The sequence below is a fragment of the Lissotriton helveticus genome, assembly GCF_964261635.1.
Source record: "Lissotriton helveticus chromosome 1_1 unlocalized genomic scaffold, aLisHel1.1 SUPER_1_unloc_18, whole genome shotgun sequence".
Lineage (NCBI taxonomy): Eukaryota > Metazoa > Chordata > Amphibia > Caudata > Salamandridae > Lissotriton > Lissotriton helveticus.
The window spans coordinates 132,193-157,029 of record NW_027611657.1 but is presented as its reverse complement, the minus strand read 5'-3'; the positions used below and the strand labels follow the sequence as shown (position 1 = coordinate 157,029).

At 47.1% G+C, this 24,837-nt stretch overlaps 2 protein-coding genes across 4 annotated transcripts in view; one reads left to right on the top strand and one right to left on the bottom strand.

The window, feature by feature from the left end:
* Window positions 1–24,837, top strand: part of LOC144805682 (uncharacterized) — a 222,499-nt gene that overhangs the window by 102,814 nt on the left and 94,848 nt on the right. The gene's annotated exons all lie outside the window — the stretch shown is intronic.
* The window catches only part of LOC144805680 (uncharacterized), a 46,717-nt gene that overhangs the window by 5,047 nt on the left and 16,833 nt on the right, over window positions 1–24,837 (bottom strand). For all 3 annotated transcript variants that reach the window (XM_078672188.1, XM_078672189.1, XM_078672190.1), the window contains exon 2: window positions 2,232–2,314. The gene's annotated coding sequence lies outside the window, so the exon portion shown is untranslated. The remainder of the gene's footprint in view (window positions 1–2,231; window positions 2,315–24,837) is intronic.

Sequence of the window (24,837 nt, the reverse complement as noted above, 5' to 3'; positions counted from 1 at the left end):
AGGAGCTCTGATATAGCCTCTCTGATTATGCCAGGGGCTCATACCATAGTAGTGTTTGAATATTTGCGGTCCGCTTATGTTGCCACGTTTCCGCAGATCTACATACTGGGGCTGAAGGTAGTAGTAAGCCATAGTTCTAGGGTTAGAATGACATTTTGAGCCCGTGCAAACCTACTAACTTACATACTTTAAGGGTTTTCAACAACTCTTCTCTGATCTTTTCCCATACTGAGAAATGTTGGAAATTTACTCATACTGAGAAATGTTGGAAATTTACTCCTTACAGCCGTAAACCTTCTTCCAGAGTTGGGAAAAAGAGTGGTTGGAGGGAAAGTTAACTTGCAAACACTCAGATGTTCACATGAGCAAAGATGCACATGCATATTTGCTCATGCCAAAATGCAATTCATAAATATTTTTTAGGAGTACTATTTTTTGTCCTACATCTGTAAATTCTTGAGAATTCACGAAAGCGGTATAGCTGCACTTAATGCAAGGACATATACCCTGGGTGCACTTTTTAGACTTTCTTTATTAATTGGTTCTCTAATTTAGTCTGGCGTTGACCATGACGTATTGCGTTTATTAAAATGTTGTCTCTCTCTCTCTGTATCGGCTGGCTTTACTGTGAGTGACAGCATTCTGCTTTCACAAGGAGCATATGGACACACAGTAGTTTTGCTCAATGCCAGTAACTACTGTGCAGAATATGCTATTTGAGACCAAAAACACATGTTGCTTTTGCCAATGTTTGTTTAATGGTAAGGGCCTGGCAATTCTCTCACCAATAAGGTTTTACAAAAACCATGCCAAAACAATTCGCACATTGATAAAACTAAAAAGCTGACCACCAATTTCAGACCTACTGGCTTTGCCGATGCTTTATTTTTATTTTTGTTTCCCATAATCTTACGGAAACTGGTTACACTGATTTTCCATAATGAATAGTATTGGGAAATACTAGTGTGCATCAACACGTTACGGAATGATGCTGCAGCTGCAAAGAAATGGTATGTGAAATGTTATAGTGGTTTAGCGATTTTTTTAAAGCAATTTTTTTTTGCTTTCATTCATTTATGAACATTTTATTTTGAAAACAGAATCATCAATCTTGCTTTCGATTTTCTGCAAATATTTGCATCAAATAAGAGCATTCTGGGAACATTATACATAGCCTCATATTGCCAAACTTTGAAAACGTGTGTAGATGTTTCTGTAGTGGAACCACGGTCAGTAGTGCAGTCGGAGCTTACAACATTTACTCTCAACCTAATAATAAATGCTTTCAATTAATAAACCATAAATACAAGCTTGAACAGCATTAATATATGGACAAAAATATTACCTTAACTGCAGACCGTACCCTTCCCTGATCTATAATGTGGTACTGCAAACTGGCAGCCAACGGGTTTGTGCTGCAGGGAGTTGGGCCTACTTGTCCCAAGGACAAAACACAAATGAAAACGTGTTGCCCTTGGCCTCAAACAATATGCCCTGGGCGTCGGCCTATAGGAATTCCACATCCCTGCTAGACACAACAATCCTACCAGTGACCCGATTAAATAACGCTTCCACACCACTATTAGATAACTTAGTTCCACCTAACTACAACATCATTAGACTGGACCACACAGTAAAACCAAGTTGGGGGCGTGCGGGTTGCATGCATTCACAGATCAGCCTTACAAATCAAACAATTCCAAATGGAGAAGATATCCTCCTGTGAGTTGAAGTCCTCCGGGGTTAGGGGGATTTATTCCCTGACCAAATTACACATTATCTACCACCCTCCTGGAGACAACCAGGCCCTCATGAGCAATTAACAATCACAGTACAGACCTTAAGTCACCCGAAAACAATCTTTCTAGGTGACTTCAACCTAAATTGAGGACTCACATGTGACTGCACTAAATCTTTTTTCAAAGACCATAATCTGGTGCAATCAGGGGAGAGAAGTTGGCCTACTGCTAGGGCGGTCGACCTTGAATCTGGGGAACTGGGTTCGAGTCTTGGCCATGCAGCTGAACATACTGTGATTCTAGGCAAATCACTTAATCTCCCGGTCCCTAATAAAAATGAAAAATAAAAAAAATGGGTCCTCATGTAATGCAACTGGTGCTATGTAAAGCGCTCTGATACCCGATCTGGGTAAAGTTCGCGACATATAAAACTCTGTAAAAAAACAAACAAACATGCACAGGTCGAACACATGGCAAAGGAACATCACTAACCTTTATCTCCACAGCAGAAGCACTATGCATAACGGCATGCGATTGGTCAGATCATCCCAGCATCTCATTCCACATCTCAGCTCCTGAAGCAAAGGCAACGAGATAAGAGGTTAGACCTAGACGGTGGGCCAGGGATACTAGAAATAAGAATAGAGATGATCTGTATGATCTATGCCAAAGAAAACTTCAAACCCAGGGAAGCATTTCTGATGTTCAAAAACTCATGGAACACTACAACAGAACTATGAATGACACAATGGAGACGGTAGCCCCCACCTCCCCAACAACAAAAAAGGACCAAAAACAAATTAACACAACCGTGGTAGAACGGTCACCAAAATGAAGAAAGAAGCAGACTCCGATTTGCAGAGAGACGATGGAGGCTAGCACCGTCATCATACCTAAAACAGCTCAGAACTCTGAGGAATTCATATAAAAATGTATATTTATTTATGTTTATAGTTTTGTATTACGCGAACATGACCCTAGTGCAGGGGTCTTCAAACTGTGGTGCGCGACCCCCAGGGGGGGGGCGTGGAGCGACACAAAGGGGGTCGCGCCTTCACAGTCATACTTCTGCCCAGGCCCAAGGGCTTTAGCCCCCCTCCTCCCTCGTCGTGTGTCTCAGCCCAGCTGCTGTAGAGCAACTCGAGTTGCTGGGGGCTCGGCTGGGCGGTGTCTGGAGTCATCTCCGGCACACCCAAGTTTTTCACATGTCTTTAAAGACCATTTGCATATTTAACATGACTTTGCAAACTGGTTACAGCTGTCTCTGACACACTGAGCCTCAGACGTGATCTCCCAGTTCCTCTGTCTCTGACACTCTGTACATCAGACTTTATCTCCCAGCCCCTCACTCTTCCCCAGTCTCTGACGCATGGCAACATATGAAAGATTATGGTACAGTAAATTCTGTCAAAAGAATATTTGCAAGATGTGCATGATTTTGGGGATTCAGTTTGTAAGCAAAACACACAGTAAGACTAAGAACGTGTCAACAAATATTTAACCCCTTGACCGTGGTGAAAATGTTGCCGCGGTGCGGGGGATTTATGGCGTGGGCGTGGTTCGGAGAGCCCCTGGCCGTCCTCCGCACACGCCCACCGTGACGTTGGACGGCCGGCGGCCATCCGACGCACGCAAGTGGTTAAACAGATAAAAAAAAATCCTGTGCCGATCTACGCCCGATCCGTGTTGATGCCTACAGGAAAAACTGACATTAACTAAATGCTGCGCATGAGAAAATCCATGATAAAAAGAACCCTATTTCAAGTTACATATTTATTATTTTCAAAGAAGGTGCTCGAGCAAAAATAAATCATATACCCGGATCACATATTGTGCCTTTTATAAATATTTTGTCGCATCATGCATTCTTGATATGTCGCCGATTTAAATCCTAGAAAGTGTTACCACTGTCTTTTTTCTTTACATTGTAGTACTTGTTAATATCTGGATACCATTTTTGTGTCATGTTGGCCTTGTAGCCCTCCAAAGGCTATTTAAAGTTTGTAGATTTATACAGCGAGGCGTATTACCCGCGAGGGTGGCCAGTCGCTGTCTAAGGGCACCGGTACATTAAGTGGTTTGCCCACAATCACAGGATGTTGCGCCAACGCCGAAAATCCCCAGCTCCCGAGTCGGCAGCTCTCTCCGCTGCACCACAACCTCTTCCTGCTGTGAAATACCGTGGTATTTGGATACAAAGAGACGCCCTGCAGTGCCCTTCCTGGTCGCCAGCTTCAATCCTGGCGGCCCCACTTGATTGAAATTTAAGATTGCAGTGATACTTGTAAACAAGGGGGATTGAAAGAAGCACTACAAATTATTCACCGTGCCTTATAGCAAACAATTTATTTTTGTCATGATTTACCCCTTGCTAATATAGACACGTGCTCTAAGCATCAATCGCCTAAATCAATGGAGCTATCCTGCCACAGTCTTGACCCTAGGCCAGGTGCCTTCACCTACCAGGCTATCTTACTGCAATCTGATTGTATACATCACATAAGCGCCAAGTACTATTTTTTAATTTTATTTTTTTAATCTTTTTATTTAAATGAAAACAAATACACACTTAAACAACGACCGGAGTGCATAGGGTAACCACAGTTGCAATATATCGACACAGACTTCTATACATTACAATATGATTTAAGGAGAATGAAACAGGCCTAAGAGTCCTCCGAGTCCACACTGACTGGGTCTAATTCCGGAGGTTCACAAATGTTGCCTCGGTAAGCATTCCAAGCTCCCCATATCCTGACCCATTTGTGGGGCCGCCCTCCGGAGACATACACAGACTTCTCACGAAACATACACCAGTCAACATCTTCCATCCATTTTCCAACCCTGGGCGCCCGTGTTGCACCCCAGAGCTGTGCGATGTTACGTTTGGCGACTGCACAAGTTACCATGGCTCGGCAGGTCCGTGGGCTCCCACACATTCAACAGACATCTCCTCGCCTCCGAGTCTACCCTCAGCTCCCACACTTCACTCATTTTGGAATGTATTCACTTCCAGAAAGCACGGACCCTCTCACACTCCCACAAAATATGCATGAACGACCCCGGCAACCCACACCCCCGCAGGCAATCAGCTGACCCAGCCAATCCCATACTCAGTCCCAGGCCCGTGATGTAAGATCGATGCAAAATTCTAAGTTGAACCAAACGGAGCCTCATGGGGACTGCCACTTCCTTGGGGGATGCTATCGCCTCCCTCCAGTCCTCATCGTCCAGAACAAGGCCGTCAGCGACCCATTGGTCGCGTAGGCGCACGAAGGGGTCCTCTGAGTGATTGATCAATTTGCAATATGTAAGAGAGATCGCCTTGGTGGGCAGAAGGCCATCAAGAATGCGATCCTCCAGAGGGGATGCCACCGGTAGCACCTCGTCGCCAGAAATAGCTGCATTCAAGGCGTGGCGGATCTGGAGGTAATGGAACCGCTCGGCGTCATTCAATCGATACTTGGCCTGCAACTCCTCGAATGTCAGAACCCTATCTTTGCCCCACAGGTCACGAATCTGCGATATTCCAATCAAGCCCCAGCGATCGAAGCCTTTCGATTTCCAAAGCATCCCTAACCTCTCAGAACTCCACAATGGCGTAGACAATGTCAAACGCCCAGCCCATCTAAGAGCACTATTGGCCTCATGCCACACTCTCGTGGAGCACAAAGTGGGCCCCTTCAATGAAAACCGGCCACGCTTCGCGTACAAGACACAGGTGTACTCTCCCCCCGGCACCTGACCACGGTCCATCACATAGCCCGGGTCAGCCGGGGATCCATAAATTACGTGGTTGATAGGAGCCAACTGAGACGCCCAGTAATATCTCCGGATGTTTGGCAAACCGATCCCACAGCGCCAAGTACTATTATTAATGATCCTAACACCTTTCTATGTTTGCAAACATCTGATATGCACCATACGCACATTTCTTGCAGCTCTCAAGTGTGGTGGGCTTTGCTCCTGCTCAGCACCAATAGAAATTTAAAGTGGCATTACACATGTCCATAGCGGACTCACATTCGTGTCAAACTTTATCACTGAAAGGAAGATTTCTGTCGGCACAATGTGCTCAAGAACCCTTAAGGAATTCCAGATTGGCACTGGCATCACTGTGGACATTCTACTTGTTTAATTTCATGCCACTTGTGCATATTTTCCACGAGTATTCGTTTCCGTAGTTACTTTTCGAGCAACATCTGTCTTAATTCCGCACTGAGTTGCCACTCACCTCCTTGTGTCTGGGTGCATTCACTCTTTGGGTGGCTGTTCGTAACGGGCACATTTGAGATCTCTGTAGTTTAGGCTGAAGGTCGTGCAAGGGCCTTTTCAGTGGGCAATTTAACAATTCATGTGATTTGTTTGGTCCAATACAGAGATACTTAGGTTTATATCAAGTAATGAAATCTATTTACAAAGCGCGATGTTACCCCCAGTGAAAAGATGTCCAGGCGTAAAGCTAATTAAAATTCGGCGGCCTCATCACAGCTGTTCAAATTAACAATGTTTTAAGGAACTCTCTAAAAGAAAGATAATCTATTATCAGTCTCACGGTCAAGGTCTGCCTGTTCCTTACATTTGTATTTTACAATTACAACTGTTGTGTGAGAATGCATTTAATGAAAAGGAATATAAAGTAGGGCTGCCAAAAGAAAAATGCCTGCCTGTTTTGTTTAAAGAGCCTGCAAAGACCTCCTCGACACTAAATAGACTTTTAAATACAAAAGTATGTATGTATTCGTTATGTGACTTTTCTGTCTTTTTTCTCTTTGTCAGTCATGGATCATTGAGGCAGCCCTAGAACACACTTAAAAGTGCTTTCTATTTATATTTGCTGTTCGAAGTATGCACAGATAAGTGCTGAAAATACAGCTTTAGGTGACTGCTTATTTTTGTTCCGACTGGGCCATCAAAATAATCTGCTGGTAACCCTAACCATAGGACTGTAAGTTTGTTGTAGGATCAGCACATTATTTATTTCCTCCACCCTCGATCCCCGATTAATGCCGCAATAGTTTAACTTAGATCTTAGACCCTACGCCGCCGTCAATAACATGCTGAGCTATTTCAAGTGCCTGGAAATGCACCCTGCATTCAGACAACTCGCTCCTCATTCTCTCCCTTCACTTTCACGCTCACCCTGCACTCACACTGATCACCATGCACTCACACCAATCACCCTGCACTCACAGTAATCACCCTGCACTCACACTGATCACCATGCACTCACACTGATCACCATGCACTCACACTGATCACCATGCACTCACACCATTCACCTGCTCACCCTGCACTCACAGCGATTACAATGCACTCACACTGATCACCATGCACTCACACCACTCACCCTGCACTCACAGTAGTCACAATGCACTCACACTGATCACCATGTACTCACACCACTCACCCTGCACTCACAGTAATCACAATGCACTCACACCAATCACCATGCACTCACAGCGATCACCATGCACTCACAGCGATCACCATGCACTCACAGCGATCACCATGCACTCACAGCGATCACCATGCACTCACACCAATCGCCATGCACTCACACCAATCGCCATGCACTCACAGCGATCACCATGCACTCACAGCGATCACCATGCACTCACACCATTCACCCGCTCACCCTGCACTCACAGTAATCACCATGCACTCACACTGATCACCATGCACTCACACTGATCACCATGCACTCACACTGATCACCATGCACTCACACTGATCACCATGCACTCACACATTATCACTCTCACCCTGCACTCAAAGCGATCACAATGCACTAACACTGATCACCATGCACTCACACTATTCACCTGGTCACCCTGCACTCACAGTGATTACTCTGCACTCACAATGCACTTGCGCTGTTCACCCTATACCTCACTCTGCAGTCACACAGGCACACTACTCATCCTGCACTCATGTGACACTTCACTCCCCTTTCACCCACACAGTGTGCAGAGGGTTAATGTGCCTGCTACAAAGAACGTGTACCATGCAGATCACAGAACTGAGTGCGAGTAAACTATGAGTAGAGCTATAAAAAAATGAAATGTTTGTCAGAAAGGTGCTATAGAGAGATGAGGTGCATTGTTCTTTAGTGGCAGTGAAGCAATTCATGGAGAAGGAGGAAACTGGGGTGGGGCACCAAAAAAGACTGTTGCACCGTGTGAGACCAGTGTTAGGACCAGCCCTGGCTGGGAGTGTTAGTCCCCTCCAAATTTCTGGTCTAGTGACTTCCCTGCTTCTGGCTATTATTATTATTTACATTTGTAGTGCGCTACTGTTACCAAAAGATTTCCTGGAGCTAATAACCATCTGCTGCCTGTAGGCAAATGAGAAACACACAGAAGGAGAATCAGCCAAATGGGGTCACCCACAGAGCATAGAGAAAGGTTTTTATATCTTGCTAAAGGACAATAGATTCTTGGTGGAGCAAAGCAAAGGAGGGTGCAAGTTCCATAACTGCGCAGCCTGCACCAAAACAGAGAGACAGACAACTCATGCCTTCTTGAATATGGAACAATAAGCAGAGTGGCACAGGCCGAGAGGAGCATACGGGTCCGACCCGTATGCTTGGTGAGGAGAGATGAGAGAGGACAGCAAGGGAGTGAGAGAATTCGATTGAAGAGGTCAGGGATGAGGAGAAATGTGAATTGCCAAATAGAAGTGTGGACACGCAAGAATTGAGTGTGAGCCAAAGGTGAGGGCTTCTGTTACAACAAAGGGGAGATGTGAAAGTTGAATGGGGGGACTGGAGAGGTCTAAGATACAAATAAACAAATATTTTAATGGAGAGACGAGGTGAATGAGAAGTGCTGAGGGGCACGGGAGGTGATAGGAACAGAGAGGCCATGAAATAAATGCGAGAGACTGTTAGAGATGAGGACAGTGAAAAGACAGAATGGCAAGAGGTGATTAAAGGTGAAGTGAGAGGTTGAATGGGGAGAGTTCAGAAGTTGTAAAAAGGGGTGAAAGAAAATGGCCTGCATAGTGAGAGAGGATCCAGGGTTAGGAGAGGAGAGAGGGATGGAAGGGAGGGGTCGAGAGGAAAGCTACATGGGTAAACTGCTTAACTCTGCACAAAACCGCCGGGTTTTTAAGGGACCCCTGCTTCTCCTGGCCAGGGCCAGGTGAGCTTCTAATGTGGCAGCACGTATTCCTGCAGAGTGGAAAGCCCTTCTCAAAGGTTGACTTGAAATCTTTACGATGTTAATTGCTGTATTTTGGTTATAAACTGGTACTGATGGGGTGAAATCTTTCCTCAGTGTTACTGTGTGTAAAGAATTTCAACATAATGAAGCAATGCTATCCCAAAATATGTGGCATAACATCACTTACATTTTCTTCCCACACAATTTAGTCAAGCCTGTCGCATAATTTGGTCCTCACTGCCTCATAATTCTAGTAGCCCTGCCTACAGGGTTAAAAAATTTTGTCAGGAGGGGGTCCTTAATCCTCAAAATGTTGACAGGGGGGTCTCGGCATCCAAAAGTTTGAAGACCTCTGCCGTAGTGAGTATCAGAAAGCTTTACATGACGAGAGGTAGGGTATCTGTTGGACTGGTAAAACAGACATGAGTGAATGACAAACACAGCAATGAAGATAAATAGAGTAAAAAGCTCGATCTCAATAATAGTTAGCAATAAGATGGTCAAGCATCATAAAGAGTAGTTAGTATGGTTACATTTTAGTAAGCATGAATATATTGTCTTAGGGTAAAAACCTAGTCAGCAGAAAAGATTATGCTTCTTTTTTGAAGGAGGTGGTAGAAGAGATTAGACAAACGTCCGGCGGTAGAGAATTCCATATCTTAGGTGCGAAAAAGGAAAAACACGCTGGTGCCCATTTTCTTTTTATGGATTCATTTGGGTTTCAGAAGCAGGGTGTGCGCGCTTCACAATAGTCTGCAGTCCCCTCATGGTTTAGCTTTTGGGCCGGATATCGGGAGGTATTGATGTGTGACACTTTAGGAGTCATGCATGCAATTATTTGTTGAGATCTTGCTTCGTACAGTCGCCAGTTCAGGGATTTTAGGGCTGGGGAGATGTGTGTATTTCTTTGTGTTCCGGAGACAAGTCTGGCTGCCGTGTTGAGGGAGACTCTTGGAGAGTCCAATTTGTATCGAGGTAAGCCACATAGAGTGGCACTACCATAATCCAGTCTGGGCAAAACAAGAGCTTAGACCGCTTAGACCGTATGATGTGAGGAGAGCAAGTGAGGGCTGCAAGAGGTTTCAACCAAAGTTCGATCTAGGGGAATTTTATTCGGCGGTGAGATGAGAAAGAATTCCGTTTTGGCAATAGTGAGTTGGTTTTCTGTGAGCCAGAGATGTGTATTTTGCAAGGTGGAATTGAGGAATGTAATGTCCTCTGGGAAGATGATTTTGAGATTCAGCTGAGTGTCATCAGTGTAGATATTATAGGTGATGGTAGCAGATTTTAAGTAGTTTGCCAGTAGTTCCAGGAAAAGATTGAAGAGAATGGGTGAGAGAGCAGATCCCTGGGGAAAGCCAAGAATGATCGCATGGGGCTTAGACAGAGATAAATTCATTCTGACTACCTGAGATCTGTTTTAGAGGAATGGGGAAAACCAATACAATACGACCCCTAATAAGCCCATCCTTTGTTCCAATAGTCTATCGTGATTAACTGTTTCAAAGGCGGCTATAAAGTCGAGCAGTATCATGAGGGATGTTTCATTTAGATCCAGTGTTAATATGTCTTCCACAAAATGAGTAAGTGCAGATTCAGTGCTGTGACCTTTACGGAAAACTGAATGGTGTTTGTCAAGGAGTTAAAAGTTGTCTATGTGGTTGCAGAGTTGAATCTAGACACATTTTTCTAAGAGCTTTGCAAGAGTAGGGATGTTGGAGATTGGCTGAAAGTTATTAGGATCAGAGCAGTCTGCGTTGTTTTTTTAAAGTGGGGGTGTCCTGCTTTTAGGCAATCAGGTATAATGCCTTGATGTAGCGAGGCATTTACGATCTTAGACCATAGGGGAGAATGAAGGCTGTGATCTCTTTTGAACATAGATGGAGGTAGAGGGTCAGTGAAGTGACTAGATGGGTTATATGATGAAAGGATTTTGTAAATGTCACTTTCGTTGATTGAGGAGAAGGTGTGGCAAGGGGCCTTGTTTTTGGAAGGGTACCTGGATGGATCACTACCTTCAGTATACTAGGTGGTGAGTGAAAAACTGAGTGATGAAGCCGGTAGTAGTTCATTCACTAGTTGTAGCTCATTCTCTATCTTTGTGGTTTTTTCCATGAAAAAGGCAGCCAGTTCTTCACAGTTTGGGAGGGTGCTGGTTCTGGTGTGACTGTTGCTTGACTATTTCTGGCTTGGTCAAGCTGTGCTCTAAAAAATTTGCTTTCACTTGCCTTATTCTTCTGTTGTATGTGTTCCTCGTTGATCTTAAGCATTTTAGAAGTTCTAAGGATGGAGAGGATCTCCAGGCTCTTTCTGCAAATCTTAGATTACGTCTTTCCGTGTTCAAGTTGTAGGTGAAATACAAAAACTGAATAGTCAAAGAAATCCTCAGCACACCATCATAGGTGTATCAACAATTTGTTAAGTGCACGATGTAAGCACAAATTATACACAAGTTATTTCAATTTTTTTTTTTTTATTCTTTTGGTCTTGCTTCAGACAGCCAACACTTATTTCATTGCTTACAAAGGAAAATCGTCCCGCGACTTTCTCAAAGCTATGTCCTTTTTGGTAAAGACCTTTCTTTTGTGGTGATCTATCCAACCCACAAAGGGATTCAGTATCTTGAGCGATGTCAATAAGGCAGTCCATGCATCTGAGGGATCCTATTTTGTCCCCAAATCTTGAGCTTGGAAGTCAGATGGTCTCGTCCCAAACGTCGCTCTCAGTGTAACTCGAGGACGATTTCCCTAAACAGCAGGGGCTGCAGATTGTGCAGTTGCATATTCTTGCCCCTGCTGGAGTCAAGGAACAGTTGTGGTTGGACCCCTGTGGCCCCCTGGACTGTGGGCGGAGAGGTGGGGCCTTGATTGCTGCCTAACAAGGCCAAGGAGGAAATCTCCTGGGGTGCTAGAGACCGAACTTCTCTTTGAGGGTGCTATGCGGCACATGGGATGCTGCACAATATCACAGGCAATTTACAACACATTTGACACAAAGGGTTTGCTGCTGAGCTACACATGGCCTGGTCCTACTGCTGCAGGCCATTTAGGTCAGTCGGGGGGTAGGGGGTTGTCAGACAGAGCTGCCTCCTCTTCTTGTTTCTTTCTCCTCCCCCACCACACTCCAGAGAGGATAATATAGTGACTACAGTGCCCAGATTGACGAAGACGCAGAAGCCTTTGGTGGCTGATGAACTGAGGTGGTTGACGCAACCCGGTTCTAGCGCACGGGGGCACCTGATGTGCACACGATGGACAAGGACAATATGGGCTGCTTTGCTAGGGCCAACACAATCACACAGTATACTACCCCTTGACACCCCCGCAAAGAATAACAAGACAAACCAGCACTGGTAATGAGGGGGAAGATGGCGCAACTTGCAAACCATCATGGCGGCTATCCAGGAAGCTCCTGGAAAGTCAAATTGAGACTATGTCTATTGATGTGAACATATTGAGAGCCGATTTACCTAAAGTAGCAGGTAAAGTATCCACGGCGGAGGAGATATAGTGGACTTAAAAGGAGAGGTGGCAGCATTCAAGCAGCACGTGGCCCAGACGTCCAGTCACAAGGGCCCTTGAGTGCCAGGCCAAAGTTGCGGAGAGGCGCGCAAGGCACAGGAACATAAGAGTCCTAGGGTTCCCTGAACAAATTGAGGAGGACAGGAAAAATCAATTCCTGGAGCGATGGATACACACCCAGTTGCGTCCGTGGGGCTTATCCGAACTCTTTGCAGCGGACAGGGAACACAGAGCCTTGGTGCCTTCACCCCCCCCCCACTATCCCCCCCAGGCAATAATCACCAAAATATTGATCTAATCTGATAGAGACTGTATCCTCTGGGCTGCAATAGAGACTTAGAATCTCTGCTATGAAAACAGTAAAATAGTCACATTACCGGAGTATACCAAGTAGGTCCAGAAGCAGCGGAAAACCTTTCTGGCAGTAAAACGGAAGCTCCGTGATATGCAACTGCAGTACATGCTGCTATATCCAGCCAAACTGAAGGTAATTGCACAAGGCAGGGCCTATTTCTTTGAGATGCGCGCCGCGCCCCCCCCCCCGAAGAACAGTGTAACAAAGGACGGGGTGGGGCACTTGGTCTGATGGAAGAATTCGAAATAAAAGGCACCCGGGACAGTCCGCGGACGGGGATCAACCAGATGAACAGAGAATTACGGTGGGCGAGGACGGCACCATGAATCTGAAAACCATCAAGCTGGGTGCCTCCTCCTCCCCGAACACTGAATCTGGGCATGACACAGAGGATACCCCGGAAACAATGAACCCGGCGACGTACATAGTCCTTGAAACCATCCTGGAAGCAGCTCCGGCGACAGAAGCTACATGAAAAAGGGGACATTCACACGGGCACTGTTGGCTGCTCTGACATTTATAATAATTAAAGAATGAAGTGCATGTGGGCCACCCATTTACTACTGGGGTGGTGGGGGGAGGGGCAGAATGAGTGTGAACAGCCTGGTTGGGGGGGAGGGAGGGGGGGACGGAGGTGCCTGGAGTGGCAAGAGGGGAAACGACAATCCAAATGTAACACTGAGAGTACTGCAACCTTATTGGGGACCCCCGCTGGACTACACTTCCCTTGATGGGCATTTTGTAGGTATAGTGATGGGCGGGCTAGGTCGTGAGGCTGGTTAATTTGGGAAGTTCAGTGGCCCCTGTTGGGCTGCGAGGGAAGCAGCGCACATCCTGGAACAAGCATGGGGAGGGCATTGACGATAGCGCTGTTGCACGTTACTGGTCTCTTGGGGGGTGGAGGGAGCATGGCACAGTTTGGTTTGTTTTTTAGTAGTTGTTATATGCAGCACATGTGGAATGTGGATGGAGTGCACAGCTGGTGATTGGAACAACACCAAGATATATATCGCTATGACAATGGAGGTTAAGTTCCTTAGTTAAGATGTGAGTGATTGGGTACAAAAGGTAACAGAGTACTCACGTTTCTTAAGCGACACCACGTCTGAGTGTCCTGCTTGCAAGAAACCCACCTGGATGACGTGGGAGCCAATAAGTTGACAAAAAAAAAAAAAATGAAGAGGCCAGATATTTCACTCATCCTATTTTACTAATGCCAGGGGTGTATTGATATGGGTGGCTTTTGGGACGCCGTTTATCTGCAGTACATGAAAGCCGACATGAACAGCCGATATGTCCTACTCAGGTGATACTTGACAGACGGCATATCACTATCCTAAATATCTAGGCAGCTGCAACGAGTCCTCAGGGCAGAGGAGATGGCATTAGCGGGAGCAAGTGCTGCAGATCTGAACAAACCAGCTGCTGCTGCTGCTGCGCTGGAGGGGTCGTACGTACACGCATCAGTGACACATGGGAAAGTTGCAGCATGCGCCGGCGTGTGTGCGGGCAGGGACTCGGGAGAACACGCGATAGCCCTGCTGCGGTGGTCAGAGCGCCCCAAGTAACAGATGCGCCGACGTCCCATGCCGCATTGGGAGCTCGCACACGCCTGAGAATCCTTTGAGCGCTGAAGGGTGAGTGCAGTCAGTTTTTAATCAGTGACTCCCCCCTGACTGAGGTTCCACACAGGGGAGGAGACAGCCGTGCCCGGGAATGGGCTGCGAGATTTAAGCACTCTCAAAGACCGTGCTCTAGCAGCGATAACAACTGAGATGCGCACAGAGGGTAGGTTCTGCACCGGGCTACAGAGGAATCCCCACTTGACTCTACATCGAGCTACAGAGAAACTTCCCACCTGGCTCCCCACCTGCATCTGAAGCTGTACATTACGGAGGTCCACAATCACTGCTCGGGAGGGTGGAATTGTCTGAGTGTGTTGTCTGGGACCATCATGCACCTCCTGACGCAGGTATACCACTGCTCTGAATTCTTGGTGTGCCTCCACTCATTGAACATGGATGCGCCAAGTTTGATCTAGGGCGGCCGATCACCAGAGCCTGGCCCACTACACACGGGCTGACTGGGGGCCTATTGTTCTTCACAGCTGCAGAGGAGAAGTTGCAGGAGCGGTGGTGCGGAGTTCGTTGCATCCTGGTACTACCCACGCCACTCACAGGTGATAGTACCTTGGTCCCACGAGATGCGACACACCGGCACGGCCTCCGACAGGCGCACAATGGGGAAACCGGATAAATCTCAGCCAAAAATACCTTTTGATCAAGCCAAAAAAACAACAGATTCAGGAACAGCAAGAACAATCCTCCACTCAAGCGCCTATGGGGGACGCGTACCCTGCTGTGTCAGTGGCCTTTTTAGTCAATGTTCACGAAGATCCAAGCCACGCTGACTAATATAGATGGGAAGATCGATACCTTGACCTATAGAGTGGATCGTATGTCGAAACGGCTCGCGGAGAGGATAGATATGGCGGAAAGACGGAGATCTGGATTCAGAAGACGCACAACGCCAAATGGAAACAAAACAAGAAAAGGCCGAGAAAGCACTGGCTGCTATCATGGCGAAATCAGAAGATTTAGAGGTGAGATCCCGCCATAACAACTTACGCGTCATGGGTGAAGCGGAAACAACAAACACTGGAAACATGGAGCGCTACTTTGAAAATTTACTAGTGACCCTTTTTGGCAAAGACACGTTCTCGGATGTCTTCATCATTGAAAGAGCACACAGATCACTTGCCCCGCCGTCTCTGCCGGGGGCCAGACCGCGTCCGATCATTGCAAAACTTTTGAACTATAGAGATCGGGATGCAGCGCTTCGAAAAGCCAGGGAGCTGGAAACCTTAACACATGATGGATGAACATTTCCATATACCCGGATTTCATGCAAAAAGTCCAAGAGGCGCAGAAAATGTTTTTAGCAGTCAAGAAATCACAGAGGGACCAGAATATTCAATACGCGATGCTCTACCCAGCACGGCTTCGGATCACTGATGGGGAAAAAAAACAAGATCTAAAATGACCCTAAGGACATCCTTACATTTTTGCAGCTGAAGGGCGCTCCAGTACAGCGTAGAAAATCAACGAGGGGCACGTAGTAGGAGCAAGGACACACTTCAGATGTTGAATGATTGACAAACCCCCCTCGACCCTTGGACAGTACTGGGACATTGCAGCTTGTCTTCAGCCGATGACGAGCTGCATGGACACAGATAAGTAAACGTCACGAACACACGTCATGACGTATGGTTCCTGAAATGTAACCTGGCTTTTTAATCAATAACTGCGTTTCTTTCCGTACCTACTGCTTGTTGCTATTTCTCAGCCCGGGAAACCCTTTCGGGTAGCTGTCGCGCTTTATAAGCCCAATAAATAAATAAATGTACATGCGCATGATGTAGAGCTTTTCTTGGTGCTGTGGTCTGCATTTTTGATAAGTGGTTTCTTCACAGAGGTCAGAGGGCTGCGAGGTTGAACTTAGATGATTAAGCGACCCCCCATGTGACTATGTCACAGGGGTTTCCGGCGGTGTGGAAAATTAGTACGGTCTGGTAAACATTATCTGCGCCATCTTGCCTTTTTCCCTGATGCCACACTTTTTGTCGTGCGCACCCGCCATTTTAGGTGCCTCGATCAGAACAACCCTTTTTGCATGCCACTGGCCCCCGGCATAGCCCTCCTCCCTCACAAAGCCCGCACTCTGACAACCCCCGCTCGCACATGCCTTGGGTCATAAACCCCTCTTCAGCGCAGCTCTGCCTCAGAACCCCATCCTGTCCCCAGCGCGACACCTCCCTTCCTTCCTTTTATGGTCCCAGGCCCTCTTTTGATACAAAACCCTTTTCCTGTGTGCCCGTTTGTCTTCCTCGTTCCCAGGCCGACACCTAGCTCTGCCGATACTGTTTATTGCCCCTCCCCGTACAGTAGAAAGCTTCCCTCATCAAAGGACCCTCGAGTTGATCGATGCCCCCACCCTATGAGATCCGGTCAAACCCCCACATTCCGTGAACCGGCGGAATGTCCAGCTGCGCGATAATCATCACCTGTCGTGACCGGGGTGGGGACTTCTGCTGTATATGTGTGTGGGAACGGGCTTGGAGCGGGGATTCCGAGAATGTCTTTCCGTACATCAAAGCATTTGCCATGAATATGTTATATGTAATAAAGCAATAAAGCTGTGTATAAGAGGCCAGGCCTCAGAGATGCGGTTAGAGCACCTCAGAACGATACCTGCTGTTTGAACTGATGTGTTCTCCTCCGGAGAGAATAAACCTTGTTTCCTGCCTTCCCGTCTCCAGCGCCTGCCTCTTCATTGATTAATAATTCGTGGGTTAAAGAGGCGATACCGCCGGGCAAATATCGATTGTCCCCTGACCTTAGATTTAACAATTGGCGTCCCAAGCGTGGGGCCCATCAGCGACTCGTGGATCCAGTGGGAGAGGTCCTGACGACAGAGTGAACGACTGCAACGATCGGGAGAGCTCTTGCCCAATAGACCCTCATCTGGCAGCCGATCATCCGAACTTCACTGGTTCCGAACAGACCTCTCCCGAGTGATCTACGGTCCTGACTGGGAACCATCAGGAGTGCTGCGAGGAATACAAAGAAAAGAGGACGATCGGGCGCTGGATTCGGAAGACAAGAAACTGTCCATACGGTCCGGGTAAGGTCGTGTAGACACGACGAAACACGAAATAATTGTTTTGTTCAGAAAATACTAGTATTACTCTTTGTTGACCTATTTGGAGATTCACTGTCTGCACACGAAGAAACAGTAGGCTCTTTTCTCTTTGCAAACAGTGAAGGATAGGTAACGCAGCCGTCGCGCCTATCTTTCTCCCCCACTGAATCGATTATTTATTAACGGCCACTGATTAACTGTTTTTGACCCCGAGCTACTGTTCGCGGATTGTTTCCTGGAGATTCTCTGTCTACAAACAGGAAAGAACAGGTTCCCCTTTGTAGATAGTGAAAGGGTAGAGGACGCAGATCTTTTGCGAATCTACTTATTCTTCCCACTGGTCGTTTATTTATTGTTTTGATATTGGTTCATGAGGTATTCACTGCTTGCAAACAACGTAGAATAGAAATATTCTGTCTAGTCTTTGCACACAGTGATAAGATAGGCAGTGCTGACTTTTTGTCCCTCATTGTTGAGCTGTCATGTCTGTCTTCTCCCCACTGGTCGATAGCTGGTTCAGCCCGGACCGTTTATTAGAGGTGGATCATCTAGCTCCGCTGGAAGGCACCCCTAATAAAGACATGTTCATAAACTATGGATTAGTTACCATAGCCTATAGTAAACTGTGGCACAGGTATACCAAAGAAAATCAAGAGAAACAGTGGCCACTGATAGGATCCTTCGATCTTGATAAAATAGAAACGTTAGAAATAGCCCTTCGTGATAATAAGACAACGCCTATTATGCTCGACTGCCTCGGTATGTGGCGCAAAGAAGCAATGCAACGAAAGAATAGAGACGAGGACAGAGCAGGTAAAGGAACATATCGACAGGACGACCCCAGAACACAACGTCCCGAAAGTAATCCCCCGACACTACGCACAGGACGGCCAGACTTAGGGCAAAACCAATGTGCTTTTTGTAGATATGCCGGGCACTGGAAAGCCCAATGCCCGACCCTACTGAACGTGAGTAGGAGCAGAGGACCGACAGGAATAACAGGCCGGCAGAAAGGGAAAAGGCGCGAGACAAAGATGAATCAGACTGACTTGAACAGGCCAGATAGAACCACCACGTTCGATTACGCCCGATGGCACAGATTTCGCCAAGCCGATTTCAGCGACATGTTCGAGTCCTCATAGACCCAACAACGATAAGACGGGAAAACCCAGTCTATCTCTAAATTGACAGACGACAAACCCCGAAGAAACCCGAAAGAATAACGTACACACATGATCAAGCAACCTTACGTTTAGCCAAGTAGGGAAAAGTCTAGGGTATTTCGAGGTAAGGGTTACACAAGTATCCTTCGCCGAGAGGACTAGGGAGATTGCCAATGTCTGAAAACCTACTACCTCCTTTCTTCCGCATCCTTATAGGCATATAACTAAAGCCTGCCCCATTGCTCTAACAAAAAGTATGCGCAGCATATAGAAATAAGATAATTGTGGCCAATAACTGTTTTATGTTTGTCTTGGGTCTTTCTATATAATACTTGTACTGTCTCCCCGTCTGAGTTTGTGTGTACGTGATGCATGAATCTGCGTCATCCCTCTGCCTGTGTTACCGTGTTACTTAAACTTCTGTTAACAGAAGCTTTAGCATGAAACAACCTGGAAAGAAAGGAATGAGAAAACGAAATCCGTAAGCCACTGATGAACTTGAACTTTTATTTAACATGACGAACAAGAAACAAATAACAGTAAGCTAGAAAATGAAAGTCAGCAGAACATTCGCCCCCCCCCATTCTGGAACCTTCCAAAGTAGGGCAGGGTTACGGCTACGCCCAGCCGGCAGCAACCCATATAAGGCGGGTCCTGCTGCCAACAGTCGGCCAGGAAATCGTAACATAGGGTGGAGCCGGAGGAGAGACAAGGGCCAGCGGGACCCAGCCAGGGGATCACCTTGACCACACCGGAGAGTTGTAGGGGGGGGGAATGTCTATGTCCTCGACCCCTCCCTCTCTCTCTCCCCCAGTCCGGCCACAGTGGCACGTGAGAGTTGCAGATAGTCCCGCCACATGTCTTCCCGGTCCGGCCACCAATGGCCAGGGACTGGGGCCAACTGGATCCGGCTGCAGCCGATGAGCCAAGGAACCCGTTCATGGGGCCAGAGCAAGAGGCGTCCGGCCGACATCCACCGGAAGCCCGGCCCAGAGAAGGATGGGACACTTCTTTCTTTTCTCCTCCGTAATGGCCGCAGCAACACGCCAGGCGCCACTTCTTTCTTGAATAATGGCTGCGACAACTCTGGAGGGGGGATGTCTTGTACATACCTCCGCGGAAATTAGTCCAGGTCGGGCTGGGAGGGAGAGGCGACGCGGACGAGCCTCTCCCACCTCCACGGATAGGAGGTTTCCCAGCCCCCGGCCCAGCGCCGAACTCCTCCAGCCAGGCGGTGGTGCCAATACCTGCGTAGCACCGAACATACCATGGTGGCGCCCCAGTACTTGCGCAGCACCGAACATGCAACGGTGCCGATACTTGCGCAGCACCGAACATGCAACGTGCCGATACTTGCACAGCACCGAACATGCACCACAGGTGGCCATACTTCCGCAGCACTGGACATGGGTTCATTCCAAAAGGTCTCCTCCACTCTTGCGGACTCGACGAAGGGCGGCTGCTGCAGGCCTCAAAATGCCGTCTGGGCCCCCTGGAAGGCGGGTCTCGGCCGCTAGAGTAACTGTGAACAGCAACGTAACTCGGGCGCTTGCCCACCGGAGCACGAGCCCCCACCTCCAACAGCACCCCCACAGCCTTGAAGATTCTACAAAGGTCCCAGGAGCCCTCGGCCCCTGCAGGCTTCCGGTGAGGAACAACTGCCTTGGTCGCTAACGAAATAAGCATGACATAGCCACTCCTTCTGTTAGCATGAATTCTCGAACTGCCGAAAAGGACTCTGGTCCAACTGCCGGTTGTAGGAGACATTTTTTTCCTTGATACTACTTCCGGACCAGCCCGGCCCCGCCCAAAATGGCGCCGGTAACAATAGGAACTTACGAACGCCTCGTGGTGTTTTCTTTTGCTAAAAAAGACTCGATGTTCTGAAAAATATATATGATCCTTTGTACACTTGACGAAAAAAAGGAAGGATTCACTCGACTAACATGTAAAAGGACCTCGTGAAAAATGTTTTTCAATGTACGATTCATTATGATATTATCATATCTGACATGTAACCTCGCTTATGACACACTCCCATGGTATACCTATAGGAATTTGATTACAACTAGTCCAACTGTGTTTCCAATTATGAAATGAATGCCCCTTGGTCCCTCAACTATTCGATAGACGTTTTTAGTTCCCTGCAAATGAATGAATGAACCTTTTAAAACATGTTTTTAATCCTACAAAATAGCCCCCCCCCTACTGTACGCACTTTAGCCATTGCCGTATCCGGCCAACCCCGATCACACTGTCCTATCAACATGCTGAACGATTGTGAAAATAAAGGTTTTCGAAACTATGAACGGGTATTGCATGCTTTATTTAAAATGTGGGATCGGCGGGAGAGTTTTTTTCTGTGCACCCTACTCTGCTCTCTCTTTAAGGTTAATAGAAGATGGTTGCCCAGCCCCGGATGGAGGATCGAATCTAAGACACGACACTCTGCCGTCAAATATGCGACTGACTCAGGGACTCGCGCATGGAGAAAGACCTCGATTTCTGGGGTTGGGTAAGACGAAACGGTGTAAAAGATGGAATATAAAGGATGGGTAAAGCGAAACGATGTAAATGATAGAATATTATAAAGATACGACACTCAAAGGTACTAGGGAACAGAGTTGACCGAAGAGCTGATAAACCTTAGAACATCACAGCGTTGAAAGAGATTTAAGGACCCCGATAGTTAAATACACCTACCAACTAGAAACCTCGCGCTAAGTGCTTCTGATTCTCTAACGTTTTCCTACTCACAGCCTATAAGGACACACTGCCCCCCCCCCCCCTTGGCTCCAGAAACCACAACCCCAGGGATTCTATCCCGAGGAGATAAGACGAGTATGAGGTAAGTAAAAGACTTTCGTACCCGTGCTTTTGATATGCTCGAATGTTGTCCCCCTCCCCTCCTTTTCCCCCCCTGCAGGCCACATCGGAATCACGACCAAGGTACGGTGAAGATCTGAAGCCTCGCCATGTCTGATACACGAAGCGGACTAACACTGCCTGGTGGCACCTAAACACACCCACAAACTGCTCTTGTACCAGAAGAGCCAATAAATTGTATGACATGATGAAAGCGATCACCCTTGATCCGTGTTGCGTGAATGGACACCTGTCACGTATGTCTGAAACTATGAGATGATGTTTGTGTATGACTGACGCGTTGACTTAACTGGTTAAAGGACCGAGAATGTAAGAAATGCGACACAATGGTGCCCTTTTTACTCGATGCATGTCCCCTGTACCCGGCCTAATGCTCGTCCATCCCAAACTGCATGCTTTCAACATTCTAACACGGACCCGTAATGTCTTATGTTGTATAATACGCTGAATAGCCTATCTTAATGCACGGCCACTCCCCATGTCGCACGTGTACTATTTAGCCTGTTGTTGCACATCTCTCTCTCTCTCTCTCTCTTCTCTCTCTCTCTCTCTCTCTCTCTCCTCTCTCTCTCTCTCTCTCTCTCTCTCTCTCTCTCTCTCTCTCTCTCTCTCTCTCTCTCTCTCTCTCTCTCTCTCTCTCTCTCTCTCTCTCTCTCTCTCTCTCTCTCTCTCTCTCTCTCTCTCTCTCTCTCTCTCTCTCTCTCTCTTCCGAACGACTAGCACCTAAATTGGCAAACCGCCACCCCTAGTGCACCACCAATTGGCCCCAAATACCACAAGTATTTGCTCGAAATTTATCCTAAATAAAAATCACCCTGACGCCGTGTCACTACCTCTCCTTTCTGCTAAAAAGATTGATAAAACCGAGATTTGGCCATTAGGGAAAGGACAGGTAAGACGAATGAGGTTCCCTAATCTGACCCGAAATAAGGGAACTACATGTCAGCGGCTCCTGTGTTATAAAAAGATGCCTCAGATAACGCGACCTTCCCCGTCCCGAATTGTCGCAATACCCAAACAGTAAAGGTGATCGAAACATCCTCATGTTCCCGGAACGCCCCCTGTTTCGTATCAGCTACCCCAGACGAGAGTTATAAAACTGTCCCTCACCCCCGGTTGTAAGAGATGGGTCGATTTACGCCCTTACCACAGTTTTCTATGTCCCTAGTTGTTTTCCATAAAACCCCGGTTTTTTAATTAAGTAGTCAGGTTGTAAGAGGCCATGTAGAAACTAGAACGATGTTTGCGAAATTAAGATTAGACCGAAGTGAAGAAATCGTTGCAATGAACCCTGTTGAAAGTAAAATGTTTTAGCTGAAAGGCAGGATGCATTGATAGAATGAAAAATGTTTAGCCTATGTTCATCTCTCAGAAAGATACCTATCAGACCATGGTGATAGCACATTGCGCTTTTTTGATATAAAGCCCAGGAGAACGGTATAGCTTTGTAAGGCTCGTACTAGGAAGGTGGGTCTCCGTCAGAGGAACTGACGTAACTGTAACGCAATAAAGGGTACCAGATCTCGTCCCACGACCAACAAACACCAAAGAAATGGTTGTGAAGGAAAGTTATAGTAAATCCAGCAGGCCCATCATCAATCATTTATATGTTAGTTACGAACTCTAATATAACGGACGTTTCCATTTTTTTGCCTGCAGCTGGAGAGAAATAGACTTATGTGATTACCTTCCTCTGTCAATTCTCTAAAGACTGTCTTTTCAAACTCATTTAAGGGTACGACTGTCGGAGGAAAGAAGGACCGGATGTGGGAGCACGGGGCCTGACTACAGATCGTGGAACATCTGCGACATTGGCCAAGGCGAGACCGCGACAGAAAGGGGTTGCAGGACGAGGCACTGTTTCCGTCAAAGTGAGAGGAAAGGGCTGACCTGATGCCCCTGCTCAATGTTCAACGTGTGCCGGAAAGTCCCCGCTCTCTGAATTCGGTCATGAGCCTGCCTACCTGAAATTTTCGCCCCCCTGATCTGTTCCCGATTGGCCCAGCTCCATCCCCCCCCCTTTTTCTCCGACCTACCCTATGGACTACACACTCTTCTTCCATCTGAACCCTTTTTTTGACAATCAACTCAAAGGACACAGGGCGAAAAGGACCTTTTTTGACTGGAAACACGAGGAAAAGGTCGTGCCCTGCAACGCGGGACCTAGAATAGAGCTGGACCCTTAGCTCCACCGCCGGTGCTCCACAGCGCCAACAAAAGATGACAAAGAATGCTGAGAACTCATTTAACTTCGAACATTGACACCCTCAATCATCGTTTTTGCTACGTCTCATTTCTCTCCCAGCCACCATTGTATTAATTATGCCCCAACCAAACATGAACAGAACTCACATATGTAATGACCTATCAATTTACATTCCAAACGACTATAAGTAGCTATGAAATGTACTCAATGCTCTCACTACAGAATCATTTTTGTCTGTTATTGCATTACTATGACTTTCCTGCAAACGAGTTTTATCGATAGACCCGCCTCCTAAGATGAAAGATTTTAAAATGTAATGTTTATAACTCCTTTACCTGGGTACCTACTTCTTTTCCTATGACCACCACAGTCGACATGAATTGGAAATAGGCCAGCAAGATGTCTTGGATATGTTAAAGGGAGGACTGTGGAAAATTAGTACGGTCTGGTAAACATTATCTGCGCCATCTTGCCTTTTTCCCTGATGCCACACTTTTTGTCATGCGCACCCGCCATTTTAGGTGCCTCGATCAGAACAACCCTTTTTGCATGCCACTGGCCCCCGGCATAGCCCTCCTCCCTCACAAAGCCCGCACTCTGACAACCCCCGCTCGCACATTGCCTTGGGTCATAAACCCCTCTTCAGCGCAGCTCTGCCTCAGAACCCCATCCTGTCCCAGCGCGACACCTCCCTTCCTTCCTTTTATGGTCCCAGGCCCTCTTTTGATACAAAACCCTTTTCCTGTGTGCCCGTTTGTCTTCCTCGTTCCCAGGCCGACACCTAGCTCTGCCGATACTGTTTATTGCCCCTCCCCGTACAGTAGAAAGCTTCCCTCATCAAAGGACCCTCGAGTTGATCGATGCCCCCACCCTATGAGATCCGGTCAAACCCCCACATTCCGTGAACCGGCGGAATGTCCAGCTGCGCGATAATCATCACCTGTCGTGACCGGGGTGGGGACTTCTGCTGTATATGTGTGTGGGAACGGGCTTGGAGCGGGGATTCCGAGAATGTCTTTCCGTACATCAAAGCATTTGCCATGAATATGTTATATGTAATAAAGCAATAAAGCTGTGTATAAGAGGCCAGGCCTCAGAGA